At 41.9% G+C, this 23,996-nt stretch overlaps 1 protein-coding gene across 1 annotated transcript in view; it reads left to right on the top strand.

The window, feature by feature from the left end:
- LOC133460955 (zinc finger protein 665-like) overlaps positions 1-23,996 on the top strand; it is a 210,970-nt gene that overhangs the window by 150,482 nt on the left and 36,492 nt on the right. The window lies entirely within an intron of this gene.

The raw sequence follows: 23,996 nt of genomic DNA, 5'->3' as shown, positions 1-23,996 counted from the left end.
CAGAAACTCCGCTGACCTCATATATCCTTCTCTTAGAGATTCATAGATACGATCAACCCATATCATTCCCTCCACACGGGCTTTGTTCATGGCTATGTATCAAAACTTCCCAACAGAGAGCCTCTTGTTTGGCAGTTGCAGATCCCTTCTCCGTACATCAACCTTGACAATCTCCTTGTGACTCAGTGGGACAGCATTTGGTCGCATAAATTTGCCCAGGAGCTCTCTTACAAGGGCCACCATTTCCATGTGCAGCAAATGCACCATAGGCTTTTCATGCTGAAGCTTTTTGGCAAATAGCTGAAATGTTGGAAGGACCCCTGCAAATATAAAAGACAACAATTATTATTATTATTATTATTACTATTAATAATAATAAGTCATTAAAAATCACAACCACTGTTGGGAAGTAACTTAATACAAGTATGATTCTGCATTAAAATACAAATATATAACTAAAGACAGCTGAATTTTAACCAAGCTAAATATTAATAGGGAGGTTTTATCAAAAATACTAATCATACTGCTCAACAAAAGAAAAAACTTTTTGATTTATGATTGCACAAAATGAACCACTAGGTGGCAGTAAATCACTCATCTACGTAAGAGTAGTAGTAGTAGTAGTAGTAGTAGACATCTGAGTAAGGGCATTGTTACCTTGTTACACAGTTCTTCACAGTATTATAGTACACCACAGTTGATGTTATTCTCATTCATTTGATTATTGTTGTTAAACTGACTGTTTAATTTGTATCATGTATACAATGAAGGTCATTAGCAAGAATTACCAGTGGAATTACCACTGCAACCACTTATTAGCTTAAGGTGTTATTTTTAATCTTAAATTTAAGAAACGAGCAATACTCTTATGTTGAGGTGGTGAAGGTCTGTAGCTGTTTTAGCAACTAATGCAAAAGCAACGTAAAGAGTGAGGTGATGGCACTAATCACTGGGTCAACAATGTACTGTACCTTGCTGTAAATGACTGTAAATCATGTAAGTATTTTGATCCATCTATGTCAATATAGATACAGTAAATGTAAACTCTTTCATGTCATAGTAGCCATGGAGTTTGAGCTTGTTGAAGAGGTTAACAACATATCAGGAGTCGATGAGTTGTTTGTTTTCAGTTTGAAACCAGGAACTACCTTATTTTTTGTATTGTGTTCATTATGTCCTCAGATTGATATCCTATGGTTTCTTTTTTTCAGACATAAGTTTTGAACTTTGTCTGAAAAAAAGAAACTATAGGATACCTTGTTTTTTGCTTTTTATATCAGATCAAATATTATGATAACAGATCTAGGCTATGCTAGGCTTAGACCAAGCCTCGTCTTTCTCTTATAACTTGTAAAATCTGTCTTTCAAAAGTAAAATTTCAGCTTTTATCAAGTCTTTTTAGAGACATTATTTAAAAGACTTTAGATTTGTGGAGCTATTGAAAATCCATTCCTAAGAGCTGAATACCTTCCTTTTTTTTATTTTTAAGTACTCCAGCTCACCTACCCTATATGTAATTTTCCATTTTTCACTCTCTCAAACTTCTTTTATCTCCCCCACTAACAGTCTTTTTCCATGTCAGTCATCAAGCCCTACAATGCAATAACCTTTATCTCTTTTTTCTTTCTATTTAGTCAGGGTAATATGACAGAGCGCTCAGATATAAGTGCCTTCATCATGTCATTCAGATCCCAGGATCCTTCCTTCCCTTTTTTTTTTTTTATTATTGCTGTCAAACTTCAAAATTAAATCTTTCTTATATTCCTCTTTAACTCGCGATCTACTAGCTTCTCTATCCAATCATTATGTGCACACTTTTTTGTCTTTTATACATTTTTCACAGCCCCACTTAATATGAGCCTTTTACTGCAGACAAGAAAACATTCAACAATCGTAAAAAAACTGTGCTGAGAAGACTTCATTGTGTTTTACTAAAATATAAGTACCGTATTTTCGCGACCATAAGGCGCAACTTTTTTTTTTTTTTTTTTTTTTTTTTAAATGTGCCGGGCGCCTTAAGAAACGGTGCGCCGTGTCTATTACCTGAATTACGGTAATGTCAGGTCGGCCACCATGAGAAAGTAAAAAGAGAAGGGGGCGGGTGAAGCTGAATGAGACCATCCACTGAGCTGTTTAATGCGAAACAGATGATGAAGACTTTTAAGGATTTGCTTGATGTGTAAAGTGAAATAAAATACAATCAAACTAAGTTTTGCTCCGCTCTATTTAAATAAGCACACTTGTGTGTGAGTGTTCTGCAGCGCCGGCCGGTCGGAACCGTCCACATTCCCCGGTTAAAGCAGCGGCTGCAGCAGCGCGGTGACGGTCGCTGCTGCAGCCGACTTCCTGGTTCCCCAAGCGGGTCCGATGACCTGGTTCCCGGCCGCTTTAAGAGCAGAGATTTCTGGGGTCTGTCTCAGGTCAGATCAGCTTCACTTTCCGAGATTTGCAGCCAAATCTGTCGGTTACAAACCCGGTACCGGATCCCGACATGCGCGTGTGTGTATTCGCGGCGCGACACACAGATTCTCATGTAGGCTATGTGGTGCTGGACTGGCGCAGCTGATGGACAGAAACTTATGGTGATTTTTAAAAGAAAAACTTTGCATAAGAGGTTTCCAGCCGGAGTCATTATAAGGGTGAATGAAAAGAGGGGGACAGGAGACAGGTCTGGAAATTCGGACTGGCGCAGCTGAATTAACGGAGCTCCTGTCGGATACAAACCCCGGTACCGGCTCCCCGACAGCGCGTGTGTGTGAGCGGGTCCAGCGCGAGGGTCCCGGGACGCGGGACCGCCGCAAGACCAGCGCGGGGGGGGGGGGGGGGGCGGACCGGGACCGGGACCGGGACCAGCGCGGGGGGTGGCGGACCGGGACCCGGGACCCGGTCCAGCGCGAGGGAGCAAACGGGGAGCGGGACCCGGGACCGCCGCGGTCGGGATTTTTAAAAGAAAAGCGTTCCCTAAAGAGACTTTTCCAGCCAGAGTGAAATGAAAAGGGCTGGATGGATGAGGAGATGATCAGTGGCTGAGACAGGTTTGTGCAGCAACCCGGTGGTTTTTTAAAATGCTTTAATGCAGAAACAGAATATGAACCTTTGAAGGGTTTGATTGATGTGAAAAGTGAAGTAAAATATCAAACTAAGTTTTGCTTCTGCTGTATTTTTAGCGCGTGTGTGTTTTGCAACGCGTGTCTGTGCAGCTCCGTCTACAGAGACGGCGCCTTTTGGGTCGGTGCGCCGTATGTGTGTTTTAAAACCAAAAATGACACACAAAACTGAGGGTGCGCCTTTCCACACAGTGCGCCATATGGTCGCGAAAATACGGTATGTATTGTTTCAGTGAGTTAACTTAAAATATGAAAACTACAACAAAGTTTAAGTTACAATGTGTTTGCCTAGTCATAACATACCTCTGAACAGGTCGAGCATGACCTTCACTCTTTGAAACTCTGTAAGGAGCACAGAGATTCGTGCCTTTCTCTCTTTGTTAACTTGTGTTGACACTGCTGCTGCCTTCTCTTGCTGAATGACACGTATCCTGGCCTTTTCCTCAACTGAGAGCTCATGTCTCTCAAAAACTTGATACAGAAGCCTTCTGTAGCACACACACATAAATGTCTATTTAAATAAATGTATACACACCTTAATATGCTGCTAATTTTCTACTTCCAGAATAACACCTAACCATTCTAACCATGCCACAAGGACTAAAACTAAAACAAGCAAGACATGAAATGTATTATTAAAATGTTTGCATTTTTGCATTACCTGTATCTGTGCTCCTCATTTGGGTCCAGCACATGATAGTAGTGCACCACGAGCACATCCAGGAGCTCGTTTGTTCTGTTGCACACCTCCAGCATTTGGATAAAATCGGTTGCTGATGGGCCTTATCAAGCTCTTGGGTGGGAGATGGAGTAGACTTTGAAACTGTGCAAAAATCTCCTTCTGTTTAGGTGCCTTCTCTATATCATAATAAATATCAGAGCAAAGATCTTCCACTTCTGAGCCAAACGGTTTCATGAGGGCCTTAGCAGTATTTGACACCATGTGAACAGTGTCTCCTGATATATCCAGGAGATTGGGGTTCTCCATCCTTGCTAAGGTTTCAAGACCAGATTTTTTTCCCCTCATCACAGCACAATTGTCCAAAAGAATGCCAATGACTTGTCTCCATTCCAGCCTATATGCTTGCAGAACATCTTTTAGTTGCACCATCAGTGCTGAGGCAGTTGCAACATTGACCTCTTTGCTGGCAAGGTGCTGTGTTTTCACCCTGCCTGCATCCTCGTCATAAAATCGGACAAGTACATTTAGGATTTTATCCATGTTTTTGTCCGTGGCCTCATCAATGTTAAGTGAAAACATGCTATTTACAGGGCCCTCCATGCACTTGCATGGAGGGCCCTGAACGGGATGACCAGTGTTTGGAACTCCAACCTCCCCCGCCAAATCAGACTCAGCTTCTTCTTCGCGACAGTAGAGTCTGTTCTCCTCTATGGCAGTGAATGCTGGACCCTCAAACCAACCCTAGTGAAATCCCTGGACGGGTGCTACACCAGGATGTTGCGTGCAGTGCTTAACATCAGCAAGAATGCACATGTAACCAACCAAGTCCTATATGAAGGAATACCAAGGGTGAGCGAAAAGGTTGCTGTAAGGAGAATGAGACTTGCAGGGCACTGCCAAAGACACAAAGAACTGTCAGCCAGCAAGCTGGTGCTGTGGGAGCCAACACGCGGGCGCCGGTCAAGAGGACGTCCTACACCAACATATGTGGACATACTCAAGAAGGATGCCGGGGCCCAGAGTACCAGCGAACTGGAAAGTTGTATGGAGAATCGGGATGACTGGAGACAACGATGGACGGCTCGTCTGAGGACGACCTAGTAGTAGTTTAAGCTTGTCAGACAGGTTTCTTTTTAATTCTGGTGAGATGCCGTGTGTCATAAGATAGCCTGCATGGTGCCTCGAGACAGACAGATGTGTAAGGGCGAGTTTATCCTCCGCTAATTTCTTGCACAGCGTGACGAGTGGACGAGTGATCGTAAACGACAGATCATTCTCGGCAATAAAGGAGCACAGCCGAATTTTTAAATCAGCAATGCGATCTGTCATTGAGGGTTGGATATCTGCTGTGGCTGATGCTCCCGGCAAACGTGAGGTGTGTTTAACTGCTCGTGAAGCTGCTTGGTGACTAGCGTTTAACTCGTGCCGTGGCAGCACTTTTTTCCTGCTAGTTCCATATAATATTTTCCTTGCGCACAAAGTGCAGAAACATGCTCCTGGTTGGCGAAGTTTCTGGCACCAGCTCCCAAAGGGCTTTCCGTCTCTGCCTACCTCCTTAATCCAAGACCAACGCCATTTGTTTTTAATGTCTTTCTCGATAACTTTGGTGTCTTCCCCATGCTTCATAAAATTACACTCCATGCCTCCACGCTACCAAACACACACAAACACAGCCGCAGCATGTGAAGTGACTGCTGAATGGTCTGACGCCGTTGACTCGCTGTTTTGGTAGGAAACATCCAGGGCGAGAGAGAGTCCTTCAAAATAAAAGCACCAACCTAATAAAATACGGTGAAACTCTTTCATTTAAGGAATATAATTTACAGGAAGTTCAAGAGCCATTAAGTTGACCGTTTGCTTTTATTGTATTACAAAGTTAATGTCTTTTTTATACGTTTTATGTTGGTGAACACATTTGATGATAAACTTTTATTCCAGACACAAGGGTCCATAAAATACATACAAAAACACACATTACATTACAGACATTACAGAGGTGTACAGTTCCAGACTGTTTTCATTAATAAAAAACATATAAGCATTGTCTCCAGTGTTTCCAAAAACATGATGTAAGCCTTGTATCGCTTAGTGTGATGTCTGTCAAGGCCCTGATTAATTCATTATGAGACTCCACGAGTCTACACATGAATTTATACATAAAATTCCTCAGAACAGCATGAAAGGTTGGCACATTACTAGTCACAAATACCTCACTTGCACTAGTCCATCTTGGGAGCCCCATAAACATTCTGAAGGCATCATTATATGCCACCTGAAGTTTCTTCATTTTAGCACAGCTATAGCGGCACCACAAATGGGCTGTATATAATGGAGTACAATATGTTTTAAAAAGTGCAATCTTTACATCATTTGTACACATATGAAACTTTCTAGATAACATATTGGCTTGTCCGTATAACTTGCCACACTGGCGCTGCACATCATCATCATCACATAAATCATCACTGATGATGTGACCCAGATATTTAAACTTTTTAACCACCTGCAACACTTCACCAGCCAAAAAGAAGGAGGGAAAGGTGAGCTTCTGATCATCCTTAGTTCTTGTGATCATTACTACACTCTTTTTAGAGTTAAACTTTATATCAAATTCCAAGCCATATGCTGAACAGATCCTAAGTAGCTGCTGTAAGCCAGCACTACAAGGAGACAGTACAACTAGATCATCTGCATACATCATATGGTTAATAAGGTTGTCCCCCACCATACATCCAGTTTTACACTCTTTTAACCGTATAGAAAGTTCATCCATATATACATTGAACAGTAGGGGCGACAAAATTCCTCCCTGGCGCACGCCATTTGTCACCGAAAAAGGAGTGGACGTACTCGTTCCCCACTTTGCCTGCATATTCTGGTGTGAATACCAAAACTTTAGGATTCTGATAAGATATAAAGGGACACCACGCTCCTGTAGCTTTAAAAACAATTTACCGTGATTAATGCGATCGAACGCCTGAGAGGCATCCAAGAAACACATAAATATGGTACTGTTACGGCTTCTGTACTGACTGACAATTTCCTTAAGCGAATATATACATAGGTCAGTGCCAAGCTTTTTCTTGAAACCAAATTGGTTGTCAGTAGTTGTTATATATTCATTCAATCTTTCCATCAGAATACCTTCCAGTACCTTGGACATAATACTTGCTAGTGCAATGGGCCTATAGTTATTAATGCTTGTTAGTTTACCAGTTTTGTTTTTAACTACTGGTACTAACAAAACAGCAAGCATAGATTCAGGCAGTATGCCATGCATCAACAATCCAGAGAAACACATAGCAAGTAACACTGAGAGTCTGTGGCTGGCATGCCTCAAATGTTCTGATGATATCTGATCCTGTCCACAGGCTTTGTTCACAGACAGTTTCTCTATGAGATTGCTCACTTCATCAGGTCTGATAGTCATACCATCACTATGAGTAACCTCACCTATATTAAAAACATCACTTGTGACACAATTAAAAATATTTGCATAGTGGCTCCTCCAGAGCTCAGCAATATTTTCAGACCCAGTTGTGCCATCTATACTGGAGGGCATTGGCATTTTACTGTTATTAACCACCTTTACTTCTTTCCAGAAATCAAACACATTATTTTTCTGTAGCTTTTTTGCCATGGAATTAGCCCTCATGGCCTGCTCATTTCGTTTTATATAACGCAAAACATATTTAAACCTGGCATTTGCATGTTTCTTCAGGTCACACTCAGGGCCATTTCTAGGCTTCCCTGCTAGGGTCCAACATTTAAAAGCATCTTTAGCCTCTACATAAAGCTTGTGAACATGACCATTCCAACCCGGTCGGCGGTTATGACGCTTTATCTTTTTTCTTTTAAAAGGTTTGCAACCATTAATTAAACATTTTACTATGTGGTCATACATTTCACACAGGTCACTGTGGTGGCGAACATCTTTACAGTTAATATTTCCACAGGCAATTGCAATGACTGGCAAATCCATTACACTTAAGAAAACATCTGTCAGTGATCTATACTGTGCTAATTCCTCTACAGTTAGAGATGCCCAGTTAATCTTATCACTACCTATCGGACCACCAGGGTTGTCCAGCTCTGGTAGGCCCTTAACATTAATAGTCATGACTATAGGCATGTGGTCGGCTGTGGCCAAATCATACAGGATCTCACACTTATCAATGCTGTCATGAGCATCAGCTGTGGATACACAGTGATCCAGCCAGGATGTTGTGTGCCACGCTTCACTGACATATGTATAACTGCCTACTGGCAGCAGCACCTTGCTAGACAGAGTAACCTTGTTATCTTTACAGAATTGCAATAGATGTTTACCAAACATAGAACTACTATCTGAGATGTCAGCATTATAGTCACCCATGACAAATATACATGTATACTCATTTTCTTTAATATAGGCACTGATAAATGCTAGCCTATTCAGATATTCGTCCTCATTACTGTGGCATTCGTACGGTGTGTACACATTTAAAATAATAAAAACCTTATTATTGTGCTCAACTTTGATGCCAATACACCAGTCCACTTCCAGCCTGACCACACTGACGAGTGAGTCCAGCTTTTTATGCCATAAAATGGCCACTCCACCCGGGATCCTGCCACGCACAATCCGAGTACTTAAATCTGTTGTTGATTCCCCTGCCCCGTGGAAATCATTATGAACAGCATTAAGTTTATCAAGGTCTTGCATAGATATAAAAGTCTCTTGTATACACAAGATATCTGCACTCTCTAGGAGCTTGTCAATAACAACACGCTGTGCTCTGACCACTGCACCCTGTCCGAGGCGCAGTCCACGAGAGTTATATGACACCACTCTCATAGTTCATGCACAAGTTTATCGCGACGTAGCCTCGGGCTCATGCATCCTTGTGACAGGCGGCACCTTAACACCGACCCCAGTAGCAGCAGCCCTTGGCTTCCGTGGCTCATAAAACCGCCGTACATAAGTCCCCTCTGGCCATAACTGTGGCTCATACATCTCGCTTACATCCTTACATTCGGCTGTTATTTTAAAAGAGCTGTACCGGGTTTGTTCGGTGTCTATTTTTACACACGTCACGTCTCTTGACAGCTTGTCTTTCAAATAGCTAGACAGCGTCTCTGTGTCCAAATCAGGTGAGAATTTAGTAGCGAACACACTCACCATCTTAGTCATGACAGCGTGAATGCTCCCCCCCGCACTTGTTCCAACGATGCCGTATGTCTTCTTTTCTCTGGGGAGAATGAGACGAGGCTTGGCTTGTGCTGTAGCTCTTCCATTGGCTTGTTTGCGGGACCCGTTCTTGACCACCCGGCTCCATGCAGGCGAGTTCGCCACACCGCTCTTCCCTGCGGTGCTCGAGGCTATCTCCTCCACAGCGGTGGCGGCATGCTGGGCAAACTCCGCGGACGGTACGGCGCTCCTCTCCACGGTGTTCGAGGCTATCTCCTCCTCAGCGGTGGCTGCGTGCAGGGAAGCATGCGCAGGTACGGTGGTGTTATCCACCGGGACCCATAGTGAGTCCCCCTCTGGCGCGGCGCTCCTCTCCACGGTGCTCGAGGCTATCTCCTCCACGGCGGTGGCACCGCTCTTCCCGGCGGTGCTCGGGGCTCTCACCTCCTTAGCGGTGGCGGCATGCAGGGCCAACTCCGACGAGGAAGCATGCGCAGGTAAGGTGGTGTTATCCACCGGGACCCATAGGGGATCCCCCTCTGGCGCGGCGCTCCTCTCATTGTTGGCAACAGTTTGCTCAATCACACACAAGCGTTTGTTAATGTCCAAAGTTATTAGACGGAGATCCTCGCAGGTATTCGACTGTACACCCACAGCCTGCTTCATAGCGGATACGTCTGCACTTAGGCGCTCAATTTTGCTCACCAGACAGGATACATCTAGGCTGTTAAACGTCAGCGGTGGTAACTCATCCAAATGATGAGACACAAAGCGAGGAACATGTTCTCCAACCTCGTTGAGTAGTTTCAAACAACTCTTGACGTTGTTTGTGTCTTTGCTTGGCCCTCTGTGGTCTACATTCCGCTGTGTACCGGGGCACAGATCAAACAGAGCTCTCTTTGAGCCCTCAATCCATTCGGACCCAAAGTGATTCACAGCCAAAATAACGATGTCATCCTGGTTCACAGTCTTCATTTTGACACTTAGGAAGTTTAGCAATTCATCTTCCACTATAGTTTTGCCATCTACCGTAGTGTATATCTCTGGTTTCTTTCGTGGTTTGTTTGTCGCGCCTCGAGCAGCAGCAGCAGCAGCTGCGGCCGCCATCGTGGGTGGTCTGTGTGCAGGTTATGGACGGAGACTTGTGCATTTATTTTGGTGATTTCGGTTAACAGCCTGGAGCCTGGTGACGCGAGGCTAGAATCAATCTGATTGGCCAAAACCCAAGACCACCCCCTACACTATTACCGATTGGCTTAAGTGTGGCTACTGGTGTGGTTTTGATAGAGTACTATAGAGAGAGAGTGGCGACAACGGAGGTTGAAAAAGCCGGCCGATCACATGGTCCATTGCAGTAAACGGAGTTGTCGCCACTCTCTCTCTATAGTACTCTAGGTTTTGAGTGAAAGCGTCTCTCGGATCTACGCGAACGGCAAACCTGATTTTTTTTTTTTTTTCTCGCAAACACCTCGGTATGCCGGAAATCCGGCGTGGAGCCGGAGCGCTATCACCCCTGTGCCAATATAAATTTCCAACAATTACCCAATTGAATGCTCTTTCTGCCTCTAGAGATATGGCTGTAGATTCCTGTTTATTGATATTCGAATGATCTATAATATTGAGTAGTTTACGAGTACTAGTAGAAGAGTGTCTACCCTTAATAAAACCTGTTTGAACCGGGTGTATAATAGAAGGTGTAATTATTTTCAGACGTTTGGAAAGAGCTTTGCTGATTATTTTGAGATCTACATTTATAAAGAGATATTGGGCGGTAGCTCGATGGGAGCATAGGATCCATATCTGGTTTCATCCATCCATTTTCCGCCACTTATCCGGAACAGAGTCGCGGGGGCAGCAGTCTAAACAGGGATGCCCAGACTTCCTTCACCCCAGACACTTCCACCAGCTCTTCCGAGGGGAGTCCGAGGCGTTCCCAGGCCAGCCGAGAGACATAGTCTCTCCAGCGTGTCCTGGGTCTTCCCCGGGGTCTCCTCCCTGAGGGACATGCCTGGAACACCTCCCTAGGGAGGAGGGACATGCCTGGAACACCTCCCTAGGGAGGCGTCCAGGAGGATCCGGTACAGATGCCCAAGCCACCTCAGCTGACTCCTCTCAATGTGAAGGAGCAGCGGCTCGACTCCGAGCTCCTCCCGGGTGACCGAACTCCTCACCCTATCTCTAAGGGAGCGTCCAGCCACCCTGCGGAGGAAACTCATCTCTGAGGGAGCGTCCAGCCACCCTGCGGAGGAAACTCATCTCTAAGGGAGCGTCCAGCCGCCCTGCGGAGGAAACTCATCTCGGCCGCTTGTATCCGCGATCTTGTCCTTTCGCTCACTACCCAAAGTTCATGATCATAGGTGAGGGTAGGTGCGTAGATTGACCGGTAAATCGAGAGCGTCACCTTTCGACTCAGCTCCTTCTTCACCACGACGGTCCGGGACACCGACCCTGAGATACTTGAACTCCTCCACCTGATGGCAGGACTTCTCCACACCACCCTTTCCCGATGGAGAACCATGGCCTCGGTCTTGGAGGTGCCGATTCTCATCCCTGATGCGTCGCACTCGGCCTCAAACCGCCCCAGCACATGCTGAAGGTCCCGGTCCGATGAAGCCAACAGGACAACATCATCTGCAAAAAGCAAAGACGAAATCCTGTGGTTCCCGAAAGATGGCATGAGTAAGTCCTTGAGTCTTGTTAAAGACAAGAAAGCCCTTAAACTGTTTTTCTTTACTTGAAAGATATGATTTAATATGATATGGCCCTTGTGAGTTATTTTTCATTTTATTTTTTTTATTTCATTTTTATTTTATGTTGTACAATAATTAGATTCTCAGTGTATATTTTGTAATACTGATGTTGCTCAACCCAAGGCAAAAGTTTGTAATTCTGATATGTGCCTTGTTTTTTTGTATCTATGTTTCAATAAAAAAAAAAACATTCTGGCGTAAAACTAAGTTAAGGATGAAGGTGAAGATTGTGTATGAATTAGCAGGAAACATCAAGATGAGAATATGTTTTCAGATAGAAAGTTTGGGCAAGTTAACCTGCATGGGGACCTTTCTCCAGCAGAGAGCAGCAGAATCTGGGCAAAGGAAACGGCGCCAGCGACCTCCGTCGTCACTTGTGTCCAGCTGGTATCAGACCGGGAACAGCGCCACTCGTGGCCACAGCCAGAACTGCAGGTCGCGTACGCATTCACTGTCTTTTTGAGAACGTGCACATCCACGCACCAAATAAACGCAGGATACGCGTGACGACAACGATGCGTACGCGTTCTGAACTGCAAGTAGAACTGAGCCCTAACTGATGACGGTTGGATTCTTCCTGATGTTGGTCCTCAAAGGCCTTCAAGAAAGCAGCTCAGCGTGAAGTCAAGACACTAAACTGTGGTGTTTGTTTCAAGATAACAGAGCCTGGAAGCAGGTTTACCTTCCTCTTCCTCAGCTTGGAGTCGTTGAGCTCCTCCTTGACGGTAATCTCCTGCTTGGGCGGCAGAAGTTCCAGCTCCCTCTCCTTGGCTTCTCTCAGCAGCTGCTCGGCGGTGATCTGCACCTCGGCAGGAGCTTCGTTCTTCACCTGAAACACCACAAACACCCTGAAATATCTCTGCAGGAGCTTTGTTCTTCACCTGAAACACCACAAACACCCTGAAATATCTCTGCAGGAGCTTTGTTCTTCACCTGAAACACCACAAACACCCTGAAATCTTTCTCCACCCACTTTTGTGCTCCCTGTGTCTTTTCAGAATCCAAAGAATTGAAAGGACAATCAGGATTTTGTGTTTCATGCCGTCATCCTGAGTCAAAAAAAGCAGCAGTGCCAAGTAATGTAGCAAAAACAAAGCTGGAGTTATGATGGGAGACGTTCCTTGGTAGGAGGATTTGAAACACTTAGCCTCCGCTCCTTTTAAGAGTTCCACCTCCGACCAAACGGGACAGCTAATCACAACAATGTTCATGCTGCTGCTGTAAGACAACGGAAACCTCCAACCTCAGGGGTGTAGGTGGTGGTGGTGGTGGTGGGGGGTAAGTAGGGATTGTTGAGTTTTATGTAAAGCGCTTTGCGTTGCATTTTTTATTTTGTAAGAAAAGCGCTTAATAAAGTTTGATTTGACTGGTCCTTTTTTGCAAGCTGCTACAGCGTTGTCTGCTTTTGACGAGGTGGGGGGCGGAGCGGAGCGGCGCTCTCTGTTCGTGTGTTTGGCTGCAAGTGGTATTTGAGACTCGACGTACTTCGAAGGTAATTCATTTCAAATCAACAGAACATGCAAATAACTTACCATCTGCATCTTTTTGAACGTGAACTAGCCGTTCAAAAGTCCCTTTTCATTCTCCATCTTTCAATCCACCATATTTTTCCTCAGGCTACGGGTGCCGACGAGCGTCAGAAATGATACCATGCCTTTTTTTTTTTTTTTTTTTTTTTTTTTTAAAATCGTCCGTTAAAAAAAATTGACGGCGTTAAGAGGACGTTCAGTTAACACGTCGTTAACGCGTTAACTTGGACAGCCCTAATATATATATATATATATACAGTTGAGGAAGATTTTATTAGCCCCCTTACAAAATAGTGCTTGTTTTCTAAGTGTTTTCCAAGTGATATCAACCAGAGCAAAATAAACTGAACACAGCTTTTTGTAGACTTCGTAGTTTTATTTTGGATGCTTACACTATTTTATATTCCACTCAGAAATGAAGATATTGTACAAAACACAAAAACTACCAGGGTCAAAATTATTAGCCCCCCACCCTAATAGTCAACTGTGTATCCTTTTTGCTGTATTACTGCTGCAGACGTTTGTTGTAGTTTACAACAAGTCTCTCACACTTCATTTCAGGAATCCTGGCCCATTCTTCTTTGGCAAATCTCTCCAGTTCCTCTAGATTTGATGGGTGCCTGGCATGGACATGTTTCTTTAGGTCACCCCACAGATTTTCTATTGGATTTAAGTCAGGGCTTTGTGCAGGCCATTCAATGACTTTCCCTTTGGTCGTCTGGAGATAGTTCTTCACCAAGACGGAGGTGTGTTTAGGATCCTTGTCATGTTGGAAGATGAAGTGACGTCTCAGACCCAGTTTCACAGCTGACTGCCTAAGGTTCTCTTTCAAAATAGCCAAATATTTTTCTTTATTCATGATTCCATCCACCTTGACAAGATTTCCTGTTCCAGATGCACTGAAGCATCCCCACAGCATAATACTCCCACCACCATGCTTCACTGTGGGGATGGTGTTCTTTGGGTTGAATGCCTGTCCTTTTTTTCTACAAACTTAAGCAGTGTCCCTGTGGCCAAAGAGCTCTAGTTTAGTCTCGTCAGACCATAAGACACGCTTCCAGTATGAATAATCTTTCTCCAGGTTGTCTCGAGCATACTGAAGTCTGGCTTGAAGGTGCCTCTTCCTCAAAAGTGGGTTTTTCTTGGTCTGCACCCTCGTAGGTCATTCCTGTGCAGAGCTCTAGTTATGGTCTTCTTCGAGACAATGATTCCTGATGTGGCCAAGTAATTGGAAGTTAATCTGGGGTCTCTAGACACGTCTCTCACCAGTTTCCTCTCCAGTCTCTCTGAAATCTTTCTCTTTCTACCTGTGCCAGGCTTGTTCTGCACTGTCTTGCTGTCTTTGGAGCGTTGAATGATGCCTCTCACTCCAGTCCTTGACACCTGGAAACAGTTGGATATCTTCGTATATCCCTCCCCTGCTTTGTGGGCATCTATAATTCTTATTCTGAGGTCCACACTGATCTCCTTTGTTTTTGGCATGTTGCTTCCTCAACTGCCAGCTCCATAATGAGGCTTTTATACCATGTTTTGGCTTGAGTTAATTAACTTAACTGAATTGAGTGCAATCACCTGTTTGACCTGATTACCTGTATGCACATCACCTGTGAAGGTTAAGCACATCACTGCATAAAAGTGGCTTGTGTGATGACTTAATAAATGGTAATTTCTTAAAGGGGGCTAATAATAATGTCCCTGGTCATTTTAGCTTTTTCTTACATAATAATGTTTTGGTGCACAAATATAAATGTTTTGGCCCATATAATGACAAATTGTATGTTCAGGAATGCTCTGTTAGAACCGCCTTGCTCTGCTAAAAAGGATCTTGCCAGAAACTTGAAAAAAACTTAAAATTCCATAGGGGGGCTAATAATCCTTAACCACACACACACACACACACACACACACACACACACACACACACACACACACACACACACACACACACACACACACACACACACACACACACACACACACACACACACACACACGTGAATACGTGTGTAAGTAAATATATACATAGATATAGAGCAGATGGAGTTAATATAGAGATGTATGGTATAGTATGGTATAAATAAGTATATTTATATAAATATTTATATGGGCATGTGTGTACAAATATATAGAAATACTCAACTGTGTGTATGTATCTATAGACACGTGTGTGAGTATAATTATACTATAGTTAGTTATTATAAATACGTGTTAATAAATGATTAGTGAATAGGGGTAGGATTAAATAAGTTTACACTTCTTCCTATTCCTTTTTTCACATGTAAATTAAAATAGTAAGTGTTAAAAGTATGAAATTCTTTGTTTTGTTATCTTATCTTCTCTTTAATTGTTGTTTTTTACATGTACAAAATAAAAATAAAATAAATAAAAGTTATCTAGCTCTTGGTGATGAATATGGTTTGGGTTACAAAATAATCCTGAAGGAAGAAGATGGCATAAAAATAAGTGTAGATTAAGTTTTCAAAAACTACGTATGAGTGATGCTGGTGCTCTGTTTGAAACCAGATGGGTCATTGTCTCGGTTTCTTTGTTTGGGGCCATGTGGTCAACTGGAAAACAATGTGGTCTTACAGTTGATGTTAGACCTCAGAGTTGAAGTTACACCTTTACCATGTTCAACACGTGGCTGCGGCTCAACACTTGCAACATTGTTAGACTCACAAAATAAACTTTAAAGGTTTCAAACAAAAACTTTGTATTTATATTTCAATTAAATTTTTTTTTTAAACATGCAATTAAAAAAAACATAATTACAGTTTGTATAGTTTTTCCTTTCTGATTTTTGATTGAAAGTTAATTTTATCTTTGCTTCCATAACAAAGAAACAAAAATCCCTTCACACTTTTGTGTAGTTTAGAGTCTCGTTTTGATGAAAACTTGTCTGTGTTTCAGTGGTTGGACGGAGGCAACATTCATGCTTTTCCGTCTCTTTATTTGGGAGTTATTGACCGCAGAAGTGGGAATCTACGAATATCTGTCCAACTTTCTGGGACCAAAAAGCTCCAGACTGCTGCGTCTGTGCGCGCCGCCACATTTACAAACATTCAAGCGCAGAAACGTTTCTATGTGCAGTAAAAAACAGGTCATGTGTTTGATTTATCTGTGGTTTAGTTCAAACACGCTGATGCAGATTCAAATACAGCGTTTGGATCATCATTAGCAGCAGAGGTGGTAGTAACGAGTTACATTTACTCTGTTACATTTACTTGAGTAAGTTTTGGGAACTTTTGTACTTTTAGGAGTAGTTTTGAATCACTATACTTTTTACTTTTACTTGAGTAGATTTGTGAAGAAGAAACTGTTCCTCTTACTCCGCTACATTAGACTACGTTGAGCTGTTACTTTTCTTTTATCCCTTTTATCCGCGTACGCGTCAATCTCATGACATCACTGGGTGATTCTTTGGGAAAAATGTTTGTTTTTGCATGTTTTGTCACATTTACACAGACTCAAACACACAGAGTTTCTATGAGTTCATGTTTGTTCTAGTTCTGCTGGTTAAAAAAGAAAAGTACTTGAAATTTTGTGCTACTTGTGCTTAATTTATTTTTTTATTTATTAAAGTACTTGAATTTACTTTAAGCGTATTTTAATGTAAGCATTTTTTTTAATTAATTTTAATTAATTTTATTATTTTATTTATTTAATTTCCCTGAAGATGATTATTTTGTACTTTTGTCTGTTGGAATGGTTGTGTTAAAAAAATAAATCAGACGTTACTCAACAGTTACTCAGTACTTGAGTAGTTCTTTCACCAAGTACTTTTTTACTTTTACTCAAGTAATTATTTGGATGACTACTTTTTACTTCTACTTGAGTCATATTATTCTGAAGTAACAGTACTTTTACTTGAGTACAATTTCTGACTCTCTACCAGCTCTGATTAGCAGACAGAAAAACCCAGAACGAGCGGCCACGAAAACTGACCTGCAGACCAGCAGAGGAGAAGATGGACCCTGGACAGTCCTGGTCCTGGTCCTGGTCCTGGACCTGGACCTGGACCTGGTCTTTCTCCTTCTCCATTCTTCCAAAATGTTCCAATCTTCAATGTAACGGGAGTTTCTCTGGTCTGAACCAGAGCAGTGGATAAAACAGAGGCGACGCTTCCATAGGACTCCGTTGGAAATCATGGCGGCAGCACTTCCGGGTTACGGAGCCTTTATTTAAAAAACTTTATTAGCAAAAGTTGCTCTACAAACCATAGACATATAAACGTAGACGCCCCGTGGAGCTGCTGCGATACATAGATATAAATATATAAAGATATCCACCTTATTCCTGGAGCCTCTACTGTAGAAACTGCTGTGGGAGTAACTTCCGGTTAGCCGCCGGAAGTTCCGTAACGCCGTTGACTAACCATGGCAGCTGAGCATGAACAGCGGTTTATTTTAAAGCAATTTGCTTTCAATCTAGCAGAGAAGTTACGGTTTTTTTTTCTGACATTTAATGTTTAACATGTTTATCAACCGTAGCATTTACTAAAATGTCCTTGCGGAGCTCGGGTACGTCGTTTTGTGGAGGAAAACCTGCATCATACTTTGTGGCTCGGATCCGACAGAGGAGGGACGGGAATCCTCAGAGGATTGACAGGAATATCATGAGAATATCAGGTATGATTTCAGGTTAATGTCATGAGAATATCAGGTATGATTTCAGGTTAATGTCATGAAATATCAGGTATGATTTCAGGTTAATGTCATGAGAATATCAGGTATGATTTCAGGTTAATGTCATGAGAATATCAGGTATGATTTCAGGTTAATTTCATGAGAATATCAGGTATGATTTCAGGTTAATGTCATGAGAATATCAGGTGTGATTTCAGGTGTATGGAGGACACAGCATTGTTGTATTTGTCCGGTAATGACAACCTTTAGTATTATTTATTATTATTTTCTGTGCAGTTAAAATACAAAGTGTGTTTATGGCACGGACTGCAGGGCAGCATTAGAATAAAAATACAATAGTTTCACTACAGACATGTTGATAAGAAAAAAGTTTTTTGTTAATTAAATTTTAAATCTTAGCTGTGATCAGTACTCGAGTTGTAAAAATAAATCAGGGGGGATGGTGGATTTTATCATATGGGGACAGATAATTTGTGCTGATTACAAATAATATAATATATTACAAATAATAGCAGTGACCAAAACATCTGCAGAAATACTGCAGGAATGACATAGCAGCAGTTAAATGCAGCCTTCTGTAAGCTTTAAATATCCACTGGGCTTACATCAAATACATCAAAACACAACAATAAAAACACTTTTCTGAACTTATCAATATGACTCTGTCCTTCACAGGATAAGTAACATGGATCACTGCAAAAACTCACAATCTTAACAAGAATATTTGTCTTATTTCTAGTTAAAATGTCTCATTTTAGTAAAAAGAAATCTCATTACACTTAAAACAAGACTCATCACTGGAAAAACACCAATTTTCACCTGTTTCAAGTAGATTTTCACTTAAAATAAGTAGAAAAATCTGCCAGTGGAACAAGACTTTTTTGCTTGTAATAAGAAGATAAATCTTGTCCCACTGGCAGATTTTCTTACTTATTTCAAGTGAAAATTTACCTGAAACAGGTGAGAATTGTCACATTTTTTGTGGTGATGACTCTAACCAGAATGTTAAATGTTAATGTTGAAATAGCAGTAAAACCACATTCATTGATGAACTGACATAAGGGATGGAAAGGGGGGGTGGCAGTTTTACAGGGGGGATGATTTGGACCGTTTTTATTTCAGGGGGGATGCCATCCCCCTCATCCCCCATCAACTCCAGTACTGGCTGTGATAATGTACCGGTATTTTCCTAAACTTCTGGAGGGCTTAGGTGATGTGGTTGCAGGTGGGGGGTTGTGGGTCTTCCCCCAGGTACATTTGATGAGGGGGCTGGGGGTGTTATAATGGTAGGGAAACCCCTAATGTATCATATCTTATCTTAATAATTGTGTACTGTATTGCTCCCTCAGATGAGCCTGACCAGATGGATCAGAACGAGGAGCTGTGATCTACACCAAAGCTTCCTGTGATGCCCAAACACAGTGGTCAGACCCAGGGATGGAGGACCACACATATTCTATTATTTACGTGCTGGAGATGAGGTGATGGGCGACCGTGGTTTCACAGTTAGAGACTTGCTGGAGGAGCGTAGGGTGAGGCTGATCATTCCAGCATTCACACGCAAAGGATGCCAGCTGACCAGTGAGGAGGTCACTCACACACGCCGCATTGCTCACGCCCGCATTCATGTTGAATAAGGAACCTGGAGGTGTACAAGATTCTTTCTCAAACAGGACCAAATTAACTTTGTGCCCAAAATTGACAAAATGCTCAAGATTTGTGCTGGTTTAGTGAATTAAAGAGCTGAGTTTATTTCAAGAGAAAAGTGAGAAGACATTTAATATTGCACTTAAACATACTTACATATTTCATTCATTTAACATTTTCTGAAAACAATTTAGGTACCGTTACACTTACAGTATCTTTAACACATAACACTCAACAGGTTAAGTGCTGTATGTAGTTTGTAGAGCTGCACTTACATATTTCATTCATTTATCATTTTCTGAAAACAACTGAGGTCCAGCTGCAATTGTTATTTTTTTGAGGAAATAAAAGTCCAAATAGTGTAATTTCAGCTTTTCAGGTGTGAATATTTTCTGGTTTCTTAAGTCCTCCGACAGTAAACTGAATTTCTCTCACTTAAGACACAAATGTAATGTGCTTTTGTTAAACAATATTTTTGTGTTAAAATGTTTTGATTCATGTCCCAATATTGTATGTCCTAATATGTCAGGAGGGGATCTTTCAGGTTCTGTTTTTAATAAAACTGAAAACAAAAATGAAGTCTGTTGTACTGTACTCCCCCTAGCTTTATACAGAGGGGCAGAGCTGAATCTTCTTTGTACTAAATTCATCTACAAATGTTGGAAGTATGTGAAAGTTCTGGAGGTGTTTCATGTGTGTATCTGAAGTCTTTGTCAAATGAAATGTGGAACTCCAGGTGCTCAGTTGGTGTCCAGATAAGCAGCTTGCAGCTCTGCAGCCCCAGGCACATCACTGCCAGCTGGACCTGAAAGAATAAATATAAAAGAAGCTTACAGTTTGTCTTAATGTAGGTTCACAAGTAGCCTACCTGTCACATTAGTTCATAGATTATAAGCAGTACTCGAGTTGTAAAAAAAAAAATCAGGGGGGATGGTGGATTTGATCATATGGGGACAGATAATTTGTGCTGATTACAAATAATATAATATATTACAAATGATAGCAGTGACCAAAACAGCTGCAGAAATACTGCAGGAATGACATAGCAGCAGTTAAATGCAGCCTTCTGTAAGCTTTAAATATCCACTGGGCTTACATCAAATACATCAAAACACAACAATAAAAAACACTTTTCTGAACTTATCAATATGACTCTGTCCTTCACAGGATAAGTAAAATGGATCACTGCAAAAACTCAAAATCTTAACAAGAATATTTGTTTTATTTCTAGTTCAAATGTCTCATTTTAGTAAAAAAAAAATCTCATTACACTTAAAACAAGACTCATCACTGGAAAAAACAACAATTTTCACCTGTTTCAAGTAGATTTTCACTTGAAATAAGTAAAAAAATCTGCCAGTGGAACAAGATGTTATTGCTTGTAATGAGAAGATAAATCTTGTCCCACTGGCAGATTTTCTACTCATTTCAGGTGAAAATTGTCAAATGTTATTTTTCTGGTGATTACTCTAAATGTTGAAATAGCAGTAAAACCACATTCATTGATGAAATGACATAAGGGATGGAAAGGGGGATGATTTGGACCGTTTTTATTTCAGGGGGGATGCCATCCCCCCTCATCTCGAGTACTGATAAGTAACAATATTTACCCACCTGGAGGAGTATCCACTTTGCCCATTGGGAAGAATGAGATACTTCTCATCTTCTAAGCATTTCTTCACTTCTTCAGGTCGTCCTCCCATCCCTCAACAGCAGTAGGCAGAGGTAAGATGATATTGTCCCGTTTGAGCTGTGACAGGTGGTGTTTCCACATGTTTTATATCCCCAACGCTCGGAGAAAGAGGGTTAACGCGTTCACTCAGCATGTAAACAAACGCCGGTTCTGGCAGCACCGGAAGTAGCACCCACAATTCGCGCAAAGCCTCATGGGGCGTAGGAATAAGGTGGATAAAAAACATTTCCTCCACATATATTCCTATTTCCCACAAAATTATCAGTGTTCCAAACACTTCTTATGGACCGCAAGTTCTGCATATGCTATAAGTCCCACTGGACTATTCTCTTGGTACTCAGACCAACCATGGCACTCTGGCCATTCTCTCTTTAATGTTACCCGAGATATTAAACCTTTTTTAGAAGAGCGAGTCAAATTCGAAGGCAGGAGAAGCAAAGCATCATCACAACACAATCAAAGTCAAGTGTTATGAAATTGCAAGCGTTCCTAAACATCTCTACAATAACGTTCTCAATATCCTCTGCTCACAACCACACAGCGGACTTACCTAAAATTTTGGGATGACGTCAACCTTTCTCTGGTACTCCAGTTCACAGACTTTCGACAACCCCCAGCAACAATAATTTGGGATTTTGTAAATGGACCCCTTTTACCTCTGAGTAATTTGGATAAAAGTCACTGGTGTGTCGTTGGTCTGGAAAGAGGAGTTTCCATCGAAGGTCTATTGTCATCCGGGTCACAGCACCAAATTGTTGAATAATATAAAATCCAGTTCAGGAATCCGCTGTGAGGTTGAGAGTTTTATTTCAGTAAACCGGCGGTGGGCAGGACCAGCACAGATCGTGTCTGAAGTTGGTATGCCGACCCAGAGAGGTTTGACAACAGGGCTTTTATACAAAAACTTCAAAGCACAGACGGCAAGAATCAACAACCCAAAGGTGAAAGACAAGGAGCAATTAAAAGCTATTTACAGTCAGATGTGATCATTCAGTTTGGAACTACCCCATAGTAAGTCAGGAAGTCCATCATATGGCATCCCTGAACCCCTGAACCCCTGCAGGGATGACGCCTTGCAGGTGGCTTCAGCCTCATACCCCTGCTTGAGACACATTGTCACGGAATTTCCGGCTTCCTGCACCCCTGCTGAGACGGCACCATCGAAGTGGCTTCGGCTTCCTGCCCCTGCAGAGACGAGGACTTGATCCATGGGAAGCTGACATTCAGGTCGACCAGGGTGCTGTCACAATGCCTCATCACATGGAATTTTTAATTTTGCACACTGATTTCAAAGAATGTCAGTTTCTGTAGTTCAGAGGGAAGCAAGCGTTAAAATATGTCCCTCAGCATGAGCCTCTCAGAGCATGCAGGAGAAAACCTGCAGTATCCATCTTGCTGTCAAGACTTGTAGCAGAATTCTTTTACACGATTTTCTTTGTTATGCCCGCCGACTTTGCAGGTCAAAGCATGTCAGTTTCTGTAGTGTAGCGGTTATCAAGTTAGCCTAACACGTCAAACGTCCCATTTGAAACTTGGTGGACAATTGAAACTTTACAGTGTTATTATTTGGACTTGGAAAACCACTCCAGTCCTCTTCAGGACAGGAAGGCCGACCATCTCTTTCTTGCATTGGCTCTCATTGCAGTTCCACAACTGTCAAAAAGAAAGTCATTCACCTACACTTTAAAATGTCCAACTTTACAGGAAAAAAGAAACATATTAACTCCTTGCTATAAAAAAAAGTGAAAAATTGTTTTTTCTCAATGTTTTTTTTTTCACACCCAAGACATCTCTGTGGTGGATGATTTTTTATTCTACCACAACAGGACAACTAATATGAAGCCATACATTTATTTCTAATATGATTGATGTTGTGCCACAGGGGAGGTGCTGGTTCAGTTAAAGAGTCATTAATGATTGTCGAAGGACAATCATTAATAAAGTAGATTATCAAATTGAATCAAAATGACAATCAAAACAGCTGATGTGATCAGGAAAATGATAACTTAACAGCAAAAATCAGTCTCAAGGTAGATTATTCTGCAGAATAATAGTGAAGGGAGGAGTCCGAGCACAGGCATTTGCAACAGCAGTTGTGACAAATATATGTAAAATAAGCACAAACAACTTCTCCCATTCCAATTAATCAGAATTTATTTACACAAGTGTCAAGAAGGTGGCAAAACAACGTTTTGGAAAAATTCTGATGGCTAAACTACCCAAAAACAACAACTAACTAAACATGAACACAAAACTTCAGACTACCTGTGTGTGTGTGTGTTGGGTGGGGGGGGTTGGTAAGAGCAGAATGAAGGGAGAAAACAATAAGATGAACAAACACACTCAACTAATGAGCACAGTTGTTTTTTTTTGTTTTTTTTTACCTTGTCTGCACACATATTATTGATTGATACCATGACGGTAGAAACCAAAAGTGTATATATGTGCATTATTACTATATGTAATATATACATATATATACGCACACATATGCGTACGCATACATAAACATACACATACAAACCCAGTGTTTTTTTTTTTTTTTTTTCGGGGGGAGGGGGTGGGGGGGGGTGACGACATCCACTGCCAATCCAGGAAGCAGGAACACACGGAGACACACGTCAAGCACTGGAAATCTGCAACAAAAAACCACAAACAAAGCACGAAACCGGCACGGAGCCATCCAAAACACGAACAGCAATCGACCTAAATCTTGAGATCTGATCGCAGTCTGAGCTAAGCTATCGCTACCGCTACCTAAACCCAAAAACT

The sequence above is a fragment of the Cololabis saira genome, chromosome 15 (genome assembly GCF_033807715.1).
Source record: "Cololabis saira isolate AMF1-May2022 chromosome 15, fColSai1.1, whole genome shotgun sequence".
Taxonomy (NCBI): Eukaryota; Metazoa; Chordata; class Actinopteri; order Beloniformes; family Belonidae; genus Cololabis; species Cololabis saira.
Note: the sequence above shows the minus strand (reverse complement) of the source record. Positions and strands in the feature narration are given on the sequence as shown.